At 41.4% G+C, this 20,010-nt stretch overlaps 1 long non-coding RNA gene across 1 annotated transcript in view; it reads left to right on the top strand.

The window, feature by feature from the left end:
• Positions 1-19,536, top strand: part of LOC115074080 — a 170,824-nt gene extending 151,288 nt beyond the window's left edge. The window contains exon 3 of the long non-coding RNA XR_003852182.1: positions 19,104-19,536. This is a non-coding gene — a long non-coding RNA (uncharacterized LOC115074080). The remainder of the gene's footprint in view (positions 1-19,103) is intronic.
• Positions 19,537-20,010: the final 474 nt, after the last annotated feature.

The following is a 20,010-nucleotide window of genomic DNA, read 5'->3' as shown; positions in this document are numbered from 1 at the left end:
TCCAAAGGTGATCTGGGAAACTATAAACTGGTGAGCTTGACTTCAGTGCTGGGAAAAATTGAGGGAACTGTTATAAAGAATAAATCACAAACATGTAGTATACATGATTTAATGGGACACAGCCAGCATGGTTCTACCCAAGGGAAATCTTGCCTCACTGATCTTGTCCATATGTTTATTCACTTTGAAGGGGTGAATAAACATACAGACAAAGGTGAACGGTTGATGTGGTGTATTTGGAATTTCAGAAGGTATTCGACAAAGTCCCGCATGAGAGGCTTCTAAGAAAGCTAAAAAGTCATGGGATAGGAGGCTCCTTCCTCTCAACTGTGCAGCATGTTGGAAGTACCGGCGGCCCCGCAGCTCCTTCCTCTTATCCGCCAAACAGGTGGAAAGCACCGGGCAACCCCGCAGCTCACCAGCTCCTTCCTCTCAACCGCATGGCGGGTTGGGAACAGTCACGTGTCAGAGGTCTGTTCCTGTTCTTGGGGTACAGTGGTGGCAGTGTCAGCAGCATTATCTTTATCTTGGGGCTGACTGTGGCCCCCCAGGTTGCCGCCCCATTCAGGCTTCCATCCTGTGCAAGTGCACGCTTTGCACAGTGGGTTGTGCTGGCCCTGACTCTATCCATACTTAACGGAGAATATTTGTACTTTTCATTGCTCTCTCAATATAGTACCTTTGGGCTACTTTTCCCCTCCCTGCCCATGCGCATTTCTGAAATCATACTTTTGTTTTGAAAATGACACCCCTAAGCCTCCTAGTCCCTGTAAAGGGAACAGACCATCCCCTAGCTCATCTTTGGGACAAACCTAGCCAGTCAGGTTTTCAGGATATCAAGCACTGGGTTGAGAAGCACTACCCTAACTGAAGTTGTGATTTTCTGTATTAGTATTCATGCAATATTCTGTTCTGTTGCAATATTATGAGGGGCAGCTTTTTAAGTCCTTTTGGCAGTGAGGTATGCCTTGTGACTCCAGAGGGCCCTTTCCCTCCCTCTTTTCTCTTCCCCCTCCCCCCCCCCCCAGCCCCAACCATTCCACTCCTTGTTTGTCTGTTCCAAAGGGTTTGCCAGAGGTTCATTTAAGACTGTACGAGAAATCTGTGTAATACCTAGGCCTGTCTTATAGTGGTGTAATGTGGTCTTATTTAGAGATGGCTGAGCTGGTCTGGGCTAATCAGGAACTTCTACCTAGGACAAATCTGTTCTATTCTGATACAGCAGGGTGATGCAGGATTTGCTGTGACATGGAAGAATTAACATATCTCTAGTTCCGGGGTATTCCGCTGCATTATGAAGCCTTCCCAAACCTGTCTTGGTGAGACACCCCCCCCCTCCCCTCAGCCAATCAGGTTCTCAGGATACCCACGGTGAACATAAAGGAGAACAATATGCATGCACTGGTTCTCCTTGTATATGCAAATGTATCTTGTGCTTATTCTCATGCAGGTTTGGGAAGCCCTATCTTAGAGACATGATATTGGCTGCCCGATCATGTGAGTCTCTGCTAGTGATAGCACACTGAGCATGGTGCTCGTTGTCCCTAGCAGAAAATTTCATACCCCTTTCCCTAGGGATCAGGCCCACCCAAACAGTAGAAAGTATTCTGCCATGCATTAATACTAATGATAGAATTCAGCCTGTAATCTTCCTGCAAGAATCTTAGATGTGAATAGCGTTCAAAGACTCTTTATGTCTCCTCACACAGTAGGTGTGAAAATTATTTCTGCCACTGAGCATCCTGCATTCCAGTTCTAGTCGTGCCAGACTCTGCATCTGTCTCATTAAAGGTTCATTTTCTCTCTTGGTTTTTCTCCTTGAAAAATGCAGGAGTCTCTGGTAGGGCTGATTTCAATGTGTGGCTAGATACACTACAGATTGAATAGTCCTGTGTTTTATGGGTTTCTATGAGTTTCATCTGCTGTAGGGGGTCTTGTGGAAACAATGTGGATTTATGTGGTGCCTTTCATCAAAAAATAGGAAAGCACAGCAATTTGCGGTCATATTTCAGAAACATGCATGCAGTCAGCTCCGGAGTGGATGGCCTGCCCCACGGCTAGCACTTGGATTGCTTGAAATGTTGCAAAGAAAAGGAAGGGAGAATGAAGGATATTTGTGCTATTGCCCAGCTGCTCTTTAGTAAACTGAGTCGGGGGAGATATAAAGTGACCTGCCCAAGGTCGCACAGATTGTCAGCAGTAGAGATGAGATTAAAACCGAGGCATGGAGACACGACGACTCAAGGTGCTGCAACCAGTACCAGAGAGGAGCTGAGATTGCAGTCTAAGGCTTTGCATAACTAATAATTCAGTACTCTAATTGTCAGACTTTGCTAGTTCCCTAACAGCAATCATTCAAAACCGATAGGTGAATTCAAATGCTGAACTAAACTAATGACACGCAAGTCGTACAGGCTGGAGTTGTAGTAGCAACATGTATTAATTAGGACCCCATTACTAAAATCCCATGGTAGGCTTAATGCCTCACAATGCAACTCTATCATTGGTTCTTGTGGAAAAATGCACTTATGAGTTATAAAAGCTAATGTGAAATCTTGAGAATACAGTACAGTCTTTTATAAGTGAATAAATGACATACCTATTAGCATATTGTGTTAGCTCCAGTATGACTAAATAGTTGAGTCAAAGAGCCTGGTGAGACTCTGAGTGTAGAGTGAGTTTAATCAGGAAGACCAGGCAGTGATGATTATGGCTCAGTCCAGTAAAAAAAAAAAAAAAGAGCATGGTCCTCGGCACTTACTGCAGATTTCCCAGAAGCAGAACCAGACAGAAAAAAAAGCCCAATTACAGCTTTCCTAAAAACTCCAGACTTATTTGTTGCTTGGAAACAAAGGTAAGTGCCATGTTCTCATGCTTTCTTCCTGGGGGCTGACAGCTCGTGCAGCACCATTGGAACCCTAAAGATAACAGCTGTGCACTCATTGCACTGCTAGACAGACATCACTATTGCAAAATAAGCCTAAAATGCCAATAAGCGCTCGCTCTTGCAATTGGTTAGGATTCTAATAATATTGCTAATGCTGGCATTCTGTTCAGTAAGGACATGGTAGGTAAAATGCTTAATAGCTTTGCCTCAGGCCTTCCAACCAATCATTAACAAGTAGGAAATGGCTGACTTGCAGGTAACCAATGAGTTGTAGGTTACGGATTTTCACTTCCTCTTTGCTTAAACGCATGTGAATAGTGACTATTGATGCAGTTATTTTTAGGTTGCTATAGAATCTCACAGGCATGCTAGAACAGCAGTAAAAGAGCAGGATAATCAGCCTGCATGGCTCATGGGATGGGATCTGCATCCTCATTACCAATATCATAATGAAGGTCCAGGCAGTCTTGCCAAACCTTGACTCCAGCAAAAGCTTAAAAGCAAACCAGGAGCCATTTACAAAGGTAATAGCCATTCACCGCTAAATTCCACTTTGGGGCATGCTTGAGGACTTCCTCATTAGAGTAAAAAGTGGGTGGCTCCCTAGAAAGTGCGGGGTTTTTTTTTTCTCTTTTCTGGAAACCAAGAGGGAAGCAGTGCTCCAGTGATGGCTTTGCACTCTGCTTTTGGGAGAGGGCATACCCCAGCTGCTCTTTATCTGGATGAGGATGTTTCCCAGTGTTCACTGAAGCTCCCTAGGCCTGTTCAAGTCAAAGTGAGTTTTCAGACATGAAGACTCAGTTTCTCCTAAACAGGGTACCACTTACGGATGTCTTTTGGCCACCAGCCGCATATGAACATGTATCAATGTATTGCAGAAAGTTGGGAGAAAATGCATTTGTAGTGAAAAATAAATGAAACTATTCAGAATATTGCCGGATATCTCATCACAGGCTCCTGATATTTTAATTTTTGGGATTATAACATGGGAGTTTTTTCTTTTGCATAGAATCCTAAGATCTAATTATTAGCCATTGCTATAGATCATATAGCAATGGCTATATTTGGGAGGAGGGTTTATATTTAAGCATGTAGACATGAGAGATTGATGAGCGTGGCTTGGTGCTGGTGTATTTTATTTATTTATTTCCATGTGATATTTCTGCCTTTTCCTAGGATGGGCACAAGATGGATAACAAAGAAAGATGTGAATTGCAGTTCATATGTTTGGGGCGAGAGGGGAAATAGCATAAAACTATGATCTGAACAATTCAAAACTGTATAGGATTAGGTAGCGATGCGTGATGAATGCTGATTTCTATGCATAGGGAGGATACCCAGCAATAAGAGAAACAAACATGGCACATAAAGTAGAATACTTGTTTCATAGGTAAGGGAGGATGCTTAGCAGTAAGATGGGTGCAAATGCAAAGTTCAAGAGAAGACTTGGCTGAATAACCACGTTTTTGATCCTTTTTCAAAAGGAAGAGTAACAGGTTTCCTTGTGTAAGTCCTGTGGGATATTGTTCTATAACCTGAGTGTGAAGCAACTGAATGCATGAAACCTTTTAAAAACTAATCTTAGCTAGTGAAGGCACTATTAGTCCTGGGGGAATTATGGGCTACTGCGGAATGCAGAATTTCCCCTTCCCGCAGATTCCTTCCGTCACCTTGCAGAATCCAGGCCACATTGCTGCTCTGAGTGCTGTCGCAGGCAGGATCATGGCAATAATTAATATTTGCCAGAACAGGAAGAATGGAATAGTACAGCCTAGTTCTGAAGGCAATATGAGAGCTGTCCCGGGGGATGGGGCAGGAGAGAGGGAGAGAGATCTGTACAAGGGAGAACATGACTCTATATATCTACCACTGTAAGAGAGGCACTTTTCAACTCAGGGGGGGTTGGGGAGGAGGGTGGTGTGTTACACTGGTCTGTCTAGGGTGCTATAGACCTTGCTAAGTGAGAAAATGTAAATATTGGATTACACTGAAATGCAGGATGATAATTTGCAAAAAATTATTTTGATGTGCAGAATTTTGAAGAATTTAGAAAATGTATGTGCAGAATTTTAATTTTTGGTGCAGAATTTTCAATTTTTTTGTGCTGAATTCCTCCAGTAGTATATTATACAGTAAATCCAGACTGGAGAAATCAAATACACAAAGTCATGAATTAATTCACCTGCTCAAGTTGTTGAGATAGAACTAATTATATCATGACCATCACATAAAGATACTGTTTGCACTCATAGACAGAGTGAATGTAGCCTTTAGCAATCATCGGTCTTTGTAATAAAGTATTTTTAAAAAATGCAAGTAAAATCACTTAGCTTTTTCAATAAATGTGCTTATCTTCAAATAATGCCGCCCAACACTGCGACAGTGTTTCATGTACTCAAGTCATAAACCTCACAGTCCATACCTGAAAAAGGCAGTCACCCGGATCTGGAGTCTAGGTAGCATTCTGGGCCCCCACTGCATGACCGATGTGCATTCTATAAGTAAGGGGCAAGGTTCAGGTGTGGGGGTCATGGGGTCACTAGACCATCTTATTATGTGCAACTAGGGGTGGGGGCTTGGGTGGTCTACTGGACCTCAAGGGCCATGTTTTTTCAAAAAAAAGGTCCATGCCTCTGGAGACCAAATTGTTCAGTGAAGGGCAAGGTTAGTGGGTGGGTTGGAGCTTCCTTCTTTCTTATGAAATGTTGTTTTTTTTTTTTACATTAACAACAGTGGGCTTACCTGCAAGGGCGGTGGAGGGGATGGGATAGGGGATCTAATCAGATCCTGGTTTTTTTTTTACATATTGTTGGGGGGGGGGGTGCATTCTTGAGGCTGAGCATGCTTTTTAAGAGCCGGTGGCCCTATAGTTCCAAGACTGCTATTGTGCATTGTGTCAGGAAATCTTTCTCTGCCACAGTATGATTTACAAAGCTGCAGGGTCATTTACCATAGCTTAGTGAATGACTCCCATGAGACAATAGAGGGTAAATTGACTTGCCCGAGGTAATAAGGACCGACAGGGGACCTGAACTCTGGCTTCACTGCACTAACCACTAGTCTACTCTTCCACTCCAAGCCTGTTTTTTGGATGATGAATATGATTACCACCTCTGAGGGAGGATGGCAAGCAACTCTGGGACAGCATGGCTTTGATTAATTATGGAGGAGAGCTAAGGGGCCGTCATCTGGGTGCAGTCCTGAAATATGTTTGGGTAATATAGGCTCATGTGGAAATGGAGGTCATCCTGAACCCAGATAGCCAATGTCTTCAGGAGTTGGTAGAGCTGGCAAGGATGGGGCCGATGAAGATACATTCCTTTTGGTGGATAGAGAAGGAGTAGAGGATGAGAAGGTTGCACAAATGGCTTCTATTTTTGATTCAGAATAGTTTGCAAGACCTATTGCAGATGGTCCCTCAGAGGAAGGGAGAGGGGAAGGGGATTTGAGAATTTCTTCATTGGTTAGAATATTAGTGACATCACATTTTGCTCAGTATTCTTATCTCCCTACTTTGTGGTATGTTGTCCCACATGAACAGCCTACTACTTCTAAATTATTTATTGGGTGAGAACCTGGCTTTTAATGGGAGCCGTTACAAAGATCACTCCATCCCCCTCCTCTCCCCACACACACCACCCCAAATACAAGGTTGATGCATGTTCAGAGCTTTCCACAGTCTCTTTTATGGTCTTCAAATGTTGACAGGATCCACACGAGGCTAGGCCAAAAAGAAAAAGAAATTTCTGAGTTCTGCATCTTCCAACTCATATTAATTACAAATAACCAGATTGAATTATTGCTCTGTAATTGCCTGATCTTTGACAAAGTATGGTATATAATATAGCACAGAGAATTATGACACACAGAAGTGTTTTCTTTAGAATCTTGCTGGTTGATTTTCTTTTTCAGACATCAACTGTCAGATTAGTATTGGGTTTAAGGCTTTCTTTGGAGAGTCTCCTAAAGGGTAATATTCGGGTCTCTCTGAGAGTCTTGAAGATACAAAATGCTATCTGTTTTTATTCCTTGAAGTTACATGAAATAAGGCAGAGCTGACAGTTTTCAAACAGACACTAATGAGGCGCGGAACAAATGGCTTTGCCAGACAATCCTAAGCATTTTAATAATGAAGTCTCCGACAGAACAGATAGGCAGATGTTGGTCACTGCCATTTCCCATCTGTCTTTCAAAATCCTGAATCAAAGTCCAATTCTTACCTTAAAATAAAGGCTTATCGTTTAGGGTACTCGATCTAAAAAAGAAATAATAATCCTTTTCCAAATTAAGATGAGTGTTTTACATTTTGTTTCATTGCAGACCTGCAATTTAATATTCTTGTGGCTGTAAATCTTTATGAATAGGTGTTGATGGACAAATATGATGTGTTGTGAAGTTTGCATGGATAACACTAAGAATTCATGTTTTGTCATATGCAGTCAGCAGGAAGCTGAGAGATAAACAACTTAGATCTTACCAAATGGAAGCTATAAAGATGAAAAGGTAACTTCACGTATTTGGTCATCATGAGCTTTCAGGGCTATGAAGAATATCATTCTGAAACACTGGAGAAGGGGAGGAAACAGTACTATATGCTCTAGAAACATATTGGTTATCAACCCAGTAATACTTCTGTTCATTGATCATCTAAAACAGTGGTTCCCAAACCTGTCCTGGAGAACCTCCAGCCAATCTGATTTTCAGGATTTCCACATTAAATATGCATGAGATAAATTTGCATGCTGTGGGGGCAGTATATGCAAATGTCTCTCATGTATGTTCATTGCAGATATTTCTGAAAAACCCAACTGGCGGGGGGACTCTTAGGACAGTTTTGGGAATCACTGATCGAGTATATTCAGTTATGCCTCATAGGGTATGCATTCATTTTTTAACACAATGAAAAATGTGACAAAACATTTGTTTTTCATTTCATTTAGCAACAAACTCTTATCACCATGAAAAAAATGTTTTTGTTGATTTTAATTTGAGAAAGGCAATGAAAATGAACTAAGAGATGCCAAATTCCCCCCACACCCCTGCCTTCCCCCACTCCTCTGGATCATGCATGCTTCTTCTGCAGGAGTCTCCAATGTGGAAAGGAACAATTCCCAGTTGCTCTCATCCTACCAGCTCCCAGTTTGAAATTGGTGCTGGCCTCAGGACTGGCTGGCAGCAAAATTTGTGGGGGGAAGGTCAGAACAGTAGCAAATTTCCTGCCCCCCCCATCTCCCCCCAGAGGTCCTCCTGTGGTGGACCTCTGAACTTAAGACACTCCAATCACTGAATCTTGGCTCCAAAGACGATCCTCGTAGGTCAAGGTGTGTGGGGCACGAAGCGTACCTCTCTGGGCTTCTGTGCAGGGGGCGGGGCATGTTAGCAAAGGCTCAGTCCCCACACTCACTGACCTATGAGGATCAGCACTGGAGCCAAAGGTTGGAGGATTGTGCTGCAGCACAGATATTTGCCAGGAATGGGTGGGGGTGTGGCAGATGAAATCTCGCTCTACTGAGAGCCGGTGGAGCAGGAACAACTGGGGATCATTCCTGCCTCTTTCTACTTCAGAGCCCCCTGCAGAAGGGGCAAGCTTGGGGTGGAAGGGAACCAGTTCCTTTTTGTTTTAACTTTTCTTTGGGGGGGGGGGCATTTCAGTTCAACAAACAAAACAAACCGAAATAAACAGGTTAATGAATCAAAATTAAACCCCTCCCCACCCCCCACGAAAGAAAAATGCAAAGCTAAACAATTTTTCCCATGCACAACAGTAATGCCCCATCTCTGTCAGGATCCTTAAAGAGATTATCTTAATGCTGCCTACCAAAATAACAGAGTTTGTATCATAAACCGCTAAACAAGAGTGTCCTGAGAGGTATAAATAAGGCGCATTGGCAGGCATTTATGGTGGAGAGAGAGAAATAAAAAAGGTAACAGACTGATGAAGGTTCAAACAATTCCCAAAAGCCGTAGAATCAAACAACAAGTAAAACAGAATCACTAATACTATGAAAAATTCTTTATTAAATACAAGATGCTTGAATTTTTTAAGCTTAATTATAGGACATGTTGAAGATTATCCCACCCAAACATAGTTTGCACTGCACATCTATATGTTAAAAATCATAAATCACACACATATATCTTTCATATCTACACATAGTGCAGTAATAATCTGCAATTGAACTTTCATGGACAGCTGTATAGTCTTGATTTTATTGTATTAGTATCTGTAGGTATGAAAGATATATATGTGATGTGTGTGATTTATGACTGCAAACTATGGCTTGTATTTATCAAAATGTGGTAAGTACCGCATGCGATAGCAAGTTTTATGCTAATATAGCATTTACACTAATTACCTGTGTGAAGAGCTAAGTTAGTGCAAATTGCAATACCATTTTCAGATTCTGTGATAAGTTCCAGACCTGTTGTATTTCCTGTATGCAACCACTGGGGGACCATTGTCGGGAGGGAGAGAGAGAGAGAGACTGGCCGTAATGTCATTCCCATAGGTAGGTATTTGTATCCCTATGGTAGGCCCACCTAGTAACTCGAGGTGGGGTTTAGGTAAGAGTGTAGGGGGTTAGGGGCCACTTTGACATTCTACGTGACACCTACAAACAGAACAGTGGTCTCTTGTGAAGATTTGATGGCCTTCGGAGTGAGGAAACTCACTCCAAGTTGAGATTTGGGCAATGTTCTCTCAACCTAGCTTGATGTTACCTGAGAACATTGCCCAAATCTCAACTTGGAGTGAGTTTCCTCACTCCAAAGGTCATCAAATCTTCATGAGACCACTGTTCTGTTCGTAGGTGTCATGTAGAATGTCAAAGTGGCCCCTAACCCTCTACACTCTTACCTAAACCCCACCTCGAGTTACTAGGTGGGCCTACCATAGGGATACAAATACCTACCTATGGGAATGACATTATGGCCAGGCTCTCTCTCTCTCTCGCTCTCTCAACCCATCAATTCACCTGATAATAGGCCTTACAGGAGACATCACAAAGGGCAATGAAACCTTACCACACAGTCACAGCAGCTATCACACAGCCTAACACAATTCAAAGAGGTGTAGTTAAAATCAGCGTTACAGCTGTGCAATAGCTCTTCGCAGACAGGCTAACCCAGCCCACTCTCCGCCCCTAACTCCTCCTATTTTCTGAATTTGCATCGCACCATATGATATGGTGCTATCGCATGCATTAAACACGTTTTCACATGCGTTAATGGGGCTTTTCGCATGCGATAAGCCCTTAACGCATGCAAAAACGCCTTATCGCATTTTGATAAATGACCCCCTGTGTTTGGGTGGGATAATCTTCAACATGTACTAAAATTAAGCTTAAAACATTCAAGCATCTTGTATTTAATAAAGAATTTTTCATAGTAATTAGTGATTCCCTTGTATGTGTTTGAGAAAGAAATCAAACCAAGGGGTCATGATATAAGGCTGAATGGAGAAAACAGAAGCATTTCTTCACTGGTAGGGTGATGGATGTATGGAGTCTTCCTAGAAATAAGTACTATTCTGTAATCAGTAGGATATTTCTTCCCCTGGCTCCGGTTCTGTAAATTTCAGTAAATCCTCAGCACTACAAGCAGCTCTTCATTCATCTTGTATAGTTACCCTACATGGAGAGACAGAAGCCATAGTGTTTCTGCTACATCGTTTCACAGCTACAGATCTTTAGGAGTGAGAACTGGGCTCACTGACATCTATCAATATTTCATTAGAACTTCTGTCTCTAGAAAGCTGGGAAACATCCTAGGCACATTATATGCTGTGTCTTCCTCATTAAAATAGCAAGTAGGTCTATAGACCAGGGCTTCCCAAGCCTGTCCTGCTGACCCCACAGACAGTCAGGATCTCCACATTGAATATGCATGAGATAAATTTGTATACATTGGAGCCCTGGTATTTGCAAATTTAGCCCATGCATATTTTTTGTGGATATCCTGGCTGCAGAACAGATTGAGGAAGTCCTGCTGTGTAAGCACTAGGAGTACTTTTATAACAAGTAGATATAAATGTTGATTTATGATAAATATTGTTCAGGCATCACAAGGGTAATTGGATCTTCTTAGAGTGTTCAGTTTGTAAAAGGCACCATAGTTCACCATAAGTGTGTGTGTGTGTGTGTGTGTGTGTGTGTGTGTATATATATATATATATATATATATATATATAATAAAATTTATAGCCTGCTGATCCACACAGCTTAGCGGATTATAATAAACATAAAATAATAGTTACAATTAAAAGAATTCAAATAAAACCAACAGAACAAAGCAAAGTAAAAATACATGAAAGCTTTTCATTGAACCTGAAATATTACATCCCCACTTATCGCAGCAACCAGGGTGGAAATGCAGATTGGAACAGGTGCATTTTCAGAAGTTTCCTGAAGTGTAGCAAGTCCTTCTCTGCCTTAAGAAAGGCAGGTGCTCATTCCACCATTGAAAGCCACCAACGGTGAACATTTGCTCCCAGGATTGGGCCAGGCATATCTATCTATCTATCTACTGTGTATATAAATCAATCCTTAAAGTAAAGATCGCACAAAGATCAAAGCTCAATGATTTCACTAGTTGAAGCTTGGGGCAACTTTTTAAATGTGCTTGTGTCCATTACATGACCATGGTGGCATATATGACCACTTGTCAGCAGTAGGACCAGCATCAAGTTTTCAACTCTTTTTTTTTTTTTTTTTTTACAAATCATTCACTTGGCATTCAGTCCCAATGTTCTAGCCAGAATTCAAGCATGCTTGCCACAAATACAAAGGGACCCTAGTGGCACAGCAAGAGAAGGAGGAGACTACAGATATAATAGGAAGGCACAAATGAGCTGACTCGATGATATTAACTATCCTTCTTCATATGCACAAGTTTTCAACAGTCCCTTGGGAGAGTGTGCAGCTATGGGAAGTCTGGTAGTCAATGATGCCCAAGAACAAAAGGAAGAGAGGTTAAGCTTTATGAAGGTGTACAAGAAAGAAGTATGTAAAATTATTTACTTAACCTGGAATGAACTGAGCAAGATAATATAGGAAGTTGTGTCTTTTTTTTGTACCTGACTGTACTCTTGCTGCTTTCTGTATACAAATGTATGTGTTGCTGCCTGCATTATTAGATGAAAAAGCCAAGTAAATCTCAACCCATTCAAAGGAATATGTGGCATGGTTTTCTGTAAAGAAAGGATGCTGATGAATTTGGAGTGAGAAACTGCTTGATTGAGGGAGCTGTCATCACTCTTTATATGATGCAAACCCTTGCTATTCCATGCCACATCCAGTATGACACTGGAACACTCATCCCTTCTACACAGTCCCTACCATGTTGTGACAGGTATACTAATAGGAAACTCAAAGATTTTACTATAGTATTTTGTAGCAGATATTGTACATTGAAGGAATACTCCTATTAAGTCAGTGTTGTGGAACAGGACAAAGCGCCCTTTTGTACAAAATGCTGGGTTGATCTCCAAGAGCCTGGCCATCCTAATATGGGTTTGTAATTCAAAGACATTTCCTTTCATTTTGACTGTTTACTTTCTTTGAGCTATGATGAGTCGAGTGGTTGCTGTTGCTGAACCTGTGAACGAGTATCCCTTTCCAGTGTTTTGCTTCTGTTTTATGCTAAAGTAAGCCAGCATCAGACATTTGCATTCTCCACAATATCCCAGTTCTGTTTATTTCCCCGGGTGCCAATGTATACCTGTGATAAGGTGGTAATTAACAAGTAAGAACTAGCAGGTGAGATCTAACAAGTCTTGTTTCTCTTGTCTGGTTCTTAAGGGATAAAAGAGAATTAAATGAAGAAATGTACCCGACCCCCCCCCCCTCCCTCCTCCACCATCTCATGGTTTAAAAGACTAATTAGTAATATGACAGATTCTTCAGCTTTAACCTGTCGGGATTGATTTTTCTAACATGTCACTCAGAAGAGATGAACTATGATCCTTCAAGCATTCGCTGTGAATACAACTGCAGACATAAACTAATTCGCTTTAGCTAATTTGAAGGAATAATGTTGCTGTTAGGGCTCTCAGGGTATAGGGCAGTTAATGTGTGAATACAGCACCTCAGGGCATGCTAAACATAAGATTGGATAATTGGACATAAGGGTTTTTAATGGATTTGATAGTAAATTACAGCATCTAAAGAGCTTAGCAGAAGAGACTGAACCCAGTTGATGGGAAACTTTCAGTAGGCAGACACAATAGGTATGTTTTGTTTCATTTAAATTTGTTTTGTTTTTCAAGCATTTAATTTGATTTTCTTCCCACCTTTTGGGGCTTCCAGTACAATTTTAATCCTGCCCCCCCCCCCCCCCCCCCTTGGCTACCAAACTGCAAACTTTCACTGGCAACTACCTGGGAGCTTTCCTTCCATTTTTTTACTCTCTCCTGTAGAGGGCAATCAAGTGATAGCCCTCAGCCAAGGGCCACAACTTGTGGTTTCCTCCACACCCCAGTACATGTGTATCCTGAATCTGGCCAGTAGATGTGGCTCTTGGATTGGCCCTAGGCAGTATGTCATCAAGGTGTTCTACACTACCGAAAGTGACTCTGTGAGAATATCACTTGTTTTATTTGTGTCCCTGTTTTATAGCATCCGGAAACCATCTCAATTTTCTAGATAGAATGATTGTTTATGGTTCCAGTCACTGTTCAGTGAAAACTGATTACTTGGCTCAGGTTTTCTTCTCCCTACATCATCAGACAATTACCAACTCATTGTCTGTTCTGTTCACTTGGCCATCACAAATCATTTTCTTTTGCTAGTCACTGAAAGGGTAAAAACTTCATTCTGTTGAGGAAAATTAACTCGTGCAACTTGGAAGATGCACAACAGTGAAGTGCCTGTTTCCCAAAGGAAATCTAATAATGTAGATGCACATTAAGGAATAGCAGTACAGGTTGTGTGTACAACCTCCAATGCAGAATGGCCTTAAGACTGACTCATGCAAAATTAAAATCCAGTCAGCTGACTGTGAAATGCTTTGGTTGTACAGTATAGTATGTATGTTATGTTGTAAACCATTGTGATCTTTATTTGGAGCGATGGTATATAAAATAACTAAATACATAAATGGAATGTGTATGTACAGCTGTGAAAGGTTGAAGAGCAGGCTAATCATTGATAAATGCATTAGTTCAAACTATATGTGCCTGGAGCATGCAGAACATAGGTTGACCACAGTCCTGTAATAGTGGTAATGCTCCTTTCTCTCTAGAAAGTTGCATATTTCTGAACACAAGGAGATCATATACATCTAGAATGGCCAATGCATGTTGATTTACTTGTGTGCATTTTTTCTGTATAAAAACATCTTGAATGTATCTATGGACTGTAGTACTTGCTCATAGTATGCATCTCAGAAATATCATAATGTGTGTCTGTCATTTGATTATTGTATGAATCGAACTTCTAAATGGAAGATTCTTTGATTTGAATGCAATCTAGTGTTGAGTGCTTCTATTGTGAGACAATAAGTAAAGGAAGATCCCCTCGCGATAGTTGTGCAGCTATGCTAGGGAACTACAGAAAGTCACATTCAGTTAATCTTAATAACACTAGCACATTATTTTGAGATACAGAGCAGTAGAAGTATCTATAATCAGTTCAAGGTGGGTTGCTAGGAGCAACCTTTAGAATTTGGTTGGTGAATGCGAAATACATAAATATGAAAGCATGCATTGTTAAGAAACGCGTGCGAAGTCAGGTGAGAACGACAAACAGTTATAAAAGAAATATTAGTGTATGCAAAGAGTAGATGTGCCCCAACTGCAGCAACTATCGATCACAAAGAGAAAGAATCTTCATGCATTATCAGGGTAAAATGAATTAAGCGGTGCCAATACTGCAGCTTGCATGATCGATTTTGTTAGTTCTGTTCCGAAATACTGGCAATACTGAAGGATGACAAGCACACACACACACACACACTCACTCTTTCACACACACACACACTCATTCACTCTAAGACCACAGATTTATGTAGGGATCTGCAGGTTCTATATGTTGGGCGAGGGATTCTAACTAATGTAATAAAACTGCTGACGGAGGTCAAAGAATACTTGTTCAATAGTCAGGGCACTCGGCAGTGCCATCTGCAATAAACGTATCTGTGAGAGACCGGAAGAGAGAGAAAAACTTAATATATGCACACTTATCACATAAACTGATGTAATATGGGGACTTATCAATACTACAAACATGAATGTTTCCTTCTGTTATCTTCAAGGGCCTTTCTTTGTATACTGATTGCCCGTGCATGCGCTCAAGTTCTGTGTGCTCTTTCCGCTACATTAGCTCTACGATTATATATATATAAAAAAACCATGCACACAGCTGAGCACCTCCAGCATCTAAGACATTTATTGAGTTCTTGATTTGCAACTGAAAAGATTAGTTTAAATTAAATACAAGATATCTCGCTATAACCTCTCCCAACCTCATTCAAACTCGTGTCTACTGTCCATGCAGAGCACAACAGTAAAATATATACAAAGACTGTAGTCATCAGCTTAACTTTGGTCAAATTGTATATGACATGATAAGGTACAACGCCGTAATACAACAACAATTACACAGGACATTGCTTCATTCAGAAATCCTCCTGTGTATCTGTAAGAAACCTTGTATGTGGACGTGAAAGAAATGTAAAACGTCCCCCTCCCGCCCCTTCCTCTTCCCCCCCCCCCCCCCCTCTTCCCGTAAGCCCTCAACCCTACCTCCAAAAATCGCAGGGAAAAGCAACTGGTTTCACCATGTCTAAACTCATTTATTCTCACAAGTCTCATTAGATTCACCATCATAGGAAGCGTGCACCTGAACGAGGGCATCTGTTTCCGTGGCTTTATCTAATTTTGAAGTAAACGTTTTAATGTTGGTGACGCTGGTCCCGTTTTGTAAATGCACTCGTTGTGTCACACAAACAGAGTGCTGATACCTAAAGGCTCCAAAAACGTTTCCGAAATAAATGTCAGCTGTGCGTTCCAACATGCAGATTGATTCAGAGAAAAATGCATGAAACATATTTGATAAAGACGTGGATTTACGACTTAAAGTTCTTACCCTTTACTACAAATGCAAAGAGATAGGAATGAACATTAATTCTTACCTTCAAGCCATATGACTTCCCAGAAACACCTATTGCAATTATTTTATATCTTTCAGTATATCCACAAACATCCACAATATTCTTTTCAGAGTCTTACTGAAAAGTTTCCCCTATTGAATTTCACTGTGTCTTCTCTTGCATGAGAGACGGAGAATGTGGAACCGGTCTGTAGTCCCATCGGATATTTAACTTGAATTTGAAGAATAAGGGTTTTCAAGGTGAAAATTAATTGTGTAGAACGCTTCTTTTAGGACACCCAAGGAGCAGGGATGTTATTCATTTCAGTGGATCAACGTTGGTGGCTCTCAACCCTTCAGACCATGTTTAGGGATCCGAAGTTTGAAGTTGAAAAAGTTAAGCGGCAACCTCCTTCAGGAAGATATAGTCTGGGAAATGGCCTTTTTATAGGCGCATACACTGGTTGAGTTGCTTACTGCTTTAGGGATCCTTTTGAATGACACATTGTTAGCATTCTTTCCCAAAAGGCGAGGAAAGGGTTTGATGATATACTTTATCTGTCACATCACTGATAGCTCTTTCCAGTCTGTTTCTTCGTCTTTATCCTGGGGTTTGGCAGGCGCTGAAGCTAATAGTGTGAGCTCACCAAAGTTTCACATCCTGGAAGGCGCTGACTGGAGCGGGAGCAATCTTGCTTCTAGCAGGATTCGGCTTGAAAGAGCCACTGAAGCGTCGGTTTTCAATGCAGACTTTTAAGGTATTCGAGTCCCTGCTACACAGTTTCAGCAATAATTCAGAGAGATCTTAAGCTTTACTTTTGTTTATTTTCTGTTAAATAATTCAAAATGAATTCGTAAAGAGGAACAGTTTGACCCTTGAGCTGGATACCAAACAGAGTACGGGTATTTGAGTCCGTTTTCAGGATGCGAGGGAGCTTCAGCTGCAGAGGATTCAGCACTGAGCGCTGGACAGCTCCTCCCGCTCCTGCAGGGAGGCTCAGGTGGAGGGAGGCGGAGCCCTGGCTGCTGCTAGCTAACGGGCAGGCACTCAGCCTCACTGCCCCGTTAAGGGCCAGACAAACTCAACTGCACACCCAGCAATCACTCAGAGCCCCCAGTCAGCTAAGGACCAGGCAATCTCCCCCCCCCCCCCCCCCGCCCCGAGCCAGCTAAGGATCGCTCAGCGCAACCGCCCGCTGAGGCTCAATCCCACCCCAGACAGCTAAGGACCAGGCAATCTTTCCCCTCTCCACAACCCCGTCCCGAGCCAGCTAAGGATCACTCAGTTCCATCTCCCGCTGAGGACCAGTCTCACCCCCCTCTCCCGCCACGCACACACACAGATTTCCGCCAGCTGAGGACCGGGATACCTCAGCCTCTCCCCTACCTCGGCCAACTAGGGACCATCATGGGTCCACCCCCGTCCTACTCCCGCCACCCTCACTGTTAGCTAAGGACCAGGAAGTATCCGTCCCCCATCGAGCCAGCTGGAGTAAGGACCAGGGAATCAGACTCCGCTCTCTCTCTCTCTCGCTCCTACTTATCCGTCCATTTCAAATTGCTGTATTTTTGTCTCTCAGACTTTGTCAGGTTCTCTTTTTCTTCCTTTGTTTCTGCCTGATTTTCTGCTTTCTCTTGCTGATTCTGTACAGCACTTTAAACCAGATTTCTGTACGACTGTTTGTTTCTTTTCTGTTACTGTCTCTCTCTCTCTCGATCTCGTCCCACCTAGGATTATTGCTTGTAAATAGTTTAATGCCAGTGACCGAGAGGGTAGGGGAGGTAAAGTAAAGCATATTTCTTGGGGTATGATAAATATTTCATAATTAGTGGAATATATAGATTATAAAATATGGTGCACATATTTTTACTCCTGTGGGGATTTGTTTTATAGGGCGTTTTAAAATAACCTGGAATAAATTTGGCGTTATAAAAGGTTTGTTTTTCTCTCTGCCTGAAATTTCCCCTTATAGACATGTTATCATAAAAGGTGTTAGAAATGTTATGTTAAAGATAATGAAAACTGCTTAACTCTAATGTATAAGACTACTAAAGTGTGTGATATTCTATTATACAGCTACGATGTTATTCTTGTTTTTAAAAGTATTAATATCAATACCTTACAATTCTTATAGACTCAGTGTTTACGCTGTTATTGATATATATGTCCTATAGAAATGAATGGAATACAGTAAATATCTGCATTCAGTACTTTATGTGGTGAGGCATACCTTCACTTTATTTATTTATTTGGGTGTTTTATATACCATCCTTCCAAAAGAAGATCACAATGGTTTACATTATTACGGTTCATATTCCTGGTCAACAATCATATGCTTTGAGTTGATGTTCACTCTTCCAATTCAATAATATACATATTTTAGATCATAATTATACATCATCATGGCTATCATGGTAGTTCCAATCTAACTTTGGATAAGGGAAACAGAAGCAATTATTGGAACCCACTTGTTCAATTTACTTTAAATATTACAATTTGAGCTGCTGCAGCGGTAGGTACTGTTTAACACCTCATGCATTGTACAACTGCTGTAATTGTGACTGTAGTGCTTCCTCCGGTACAGTTCTCTTTCCTAATAAACTTAGACAGAATTTGTTTTTAAATATGCCTTCCAAATAATGAAGCAGTTTCCAAGCGAATAGAATAAGTGCACAGTGGGACCTCCAGTATAATAAATCAAACATAAAAGGACATCCATTGTTTCAGGCCTTTCACTCCTGTGGGTGGCCAGTCCCTCTCCATTACTCATGGTCTCTTTGTCATCCCTTATGTCTTCTATCTTCTCCCATATTGCCGTCGCCGCCTCCTCCTCTTCTTCCTCTCCTACTGCTCCTTGTTCTCTCACAATTATCTGTCTTCTGCTTTTCTGTCTCCTACTGCCTTTCCCTGTTCTGCCCCTCCCTTTCTGTCTTGCTTCTCCTCTCTCTCCCTGTCTCGTGCTGGCATAGTAACAGGGTGAAGTCTGCTGTATTATTTAATGCCAAGGCGTATTACACTTTTTGTACCAACTAGTAAATACCTTGATTTCTTGAAGCAAACCACCTTATAGCTATGATGATTTTTGGAGCTTTTGTGCAAATCATGTAATATTTTCTTCTTTTATAACTAGTGATTCTCCTCCTGGTCTTCAAGTCTCAAACGTAAAGACTACAATGGATTTTTTCCCCTAATGTGTATCATAACTTAAAGAAGCACTTTTATGAGCTGTTGATGGAACAAACTTCTATTTGCATTGCTTGTTTACCACGTGCCAAGGTCAGAGTGGGAATCAATCGATGGGGGTTGCTTTGATTTGTAGCTTTTAATAAATGCTTGAGATGAATTTTTTTCTCTAACACTAATGCTGTTATTTACGACTGCTGTCTTGTAACGTTTTCCTATTATAAAAAATGCAGGTTCTTTGCTCTGTTCAACACGGTGTGCTTGGGAGGTGTTTAATTGTATTAAAGGAAGCCAGCGGTTTACTGCTGTATCCATTTGTTCCACATGTGCATGGGCAGCTGCAGACTCTGTGCCAGAATGCTGCATTGTATGTCACACTGAGCCATATGTTTGATAATAAACTTTTATTTCCTGTACAGGGAATATGAGAATCTGTCAGTCTGCACTGAAATCTGGCTAGGAAGTGAACTATTTATCTGGAGGTATAGGGAGGGAAATATGCGTCTGACTTGCTCCAACCCTCCCTATTCTAAACAGAGATAAGTGCTCCCACAAGGGAAATGATTCAGTTGCACTAATCTATTGCGTGCATTGCAATGTCTATAAGGGGAAACTTGAACTTGACCTACATGGTTTTCTTTTCAAACATTGATAACTTGCCCTTTTTTTTTTTTTAGTACTTTAATCTACCTTTATGTGACTACTGGCGGTAAACTCAGAAAGCCGGAGCCAAAGGTTTAACTCAACTGTTTGCCTTGAAACAGTTTAATTAAATTGCTTTGCTTTTATTGGGTAATGCAGTCCCCTGTTGCTCCACTTAAATATCTGGAAATAAACGTCAGCAAGCCTTTTTA

Source organism: Rhinatrema bivittatum, chromosome 12 (assembly GCF_901001135.1).
Source record: "Rhinatrema bivittatum chromosome 12, aRhiBiv1.1, whole genome shotgun sequence".
Lineage (NCBI taxonomy): Eukaryota > Metazoa > Chordata > Amphibia > Gymnophiona > Rhinatrematidae > Rhinatrema > Rhinatrema bivittatum.
Note: the sequence above shows the minus strand (reverse complement) of the source record. Positions and strands in the feature narration are given on the sequence as shown.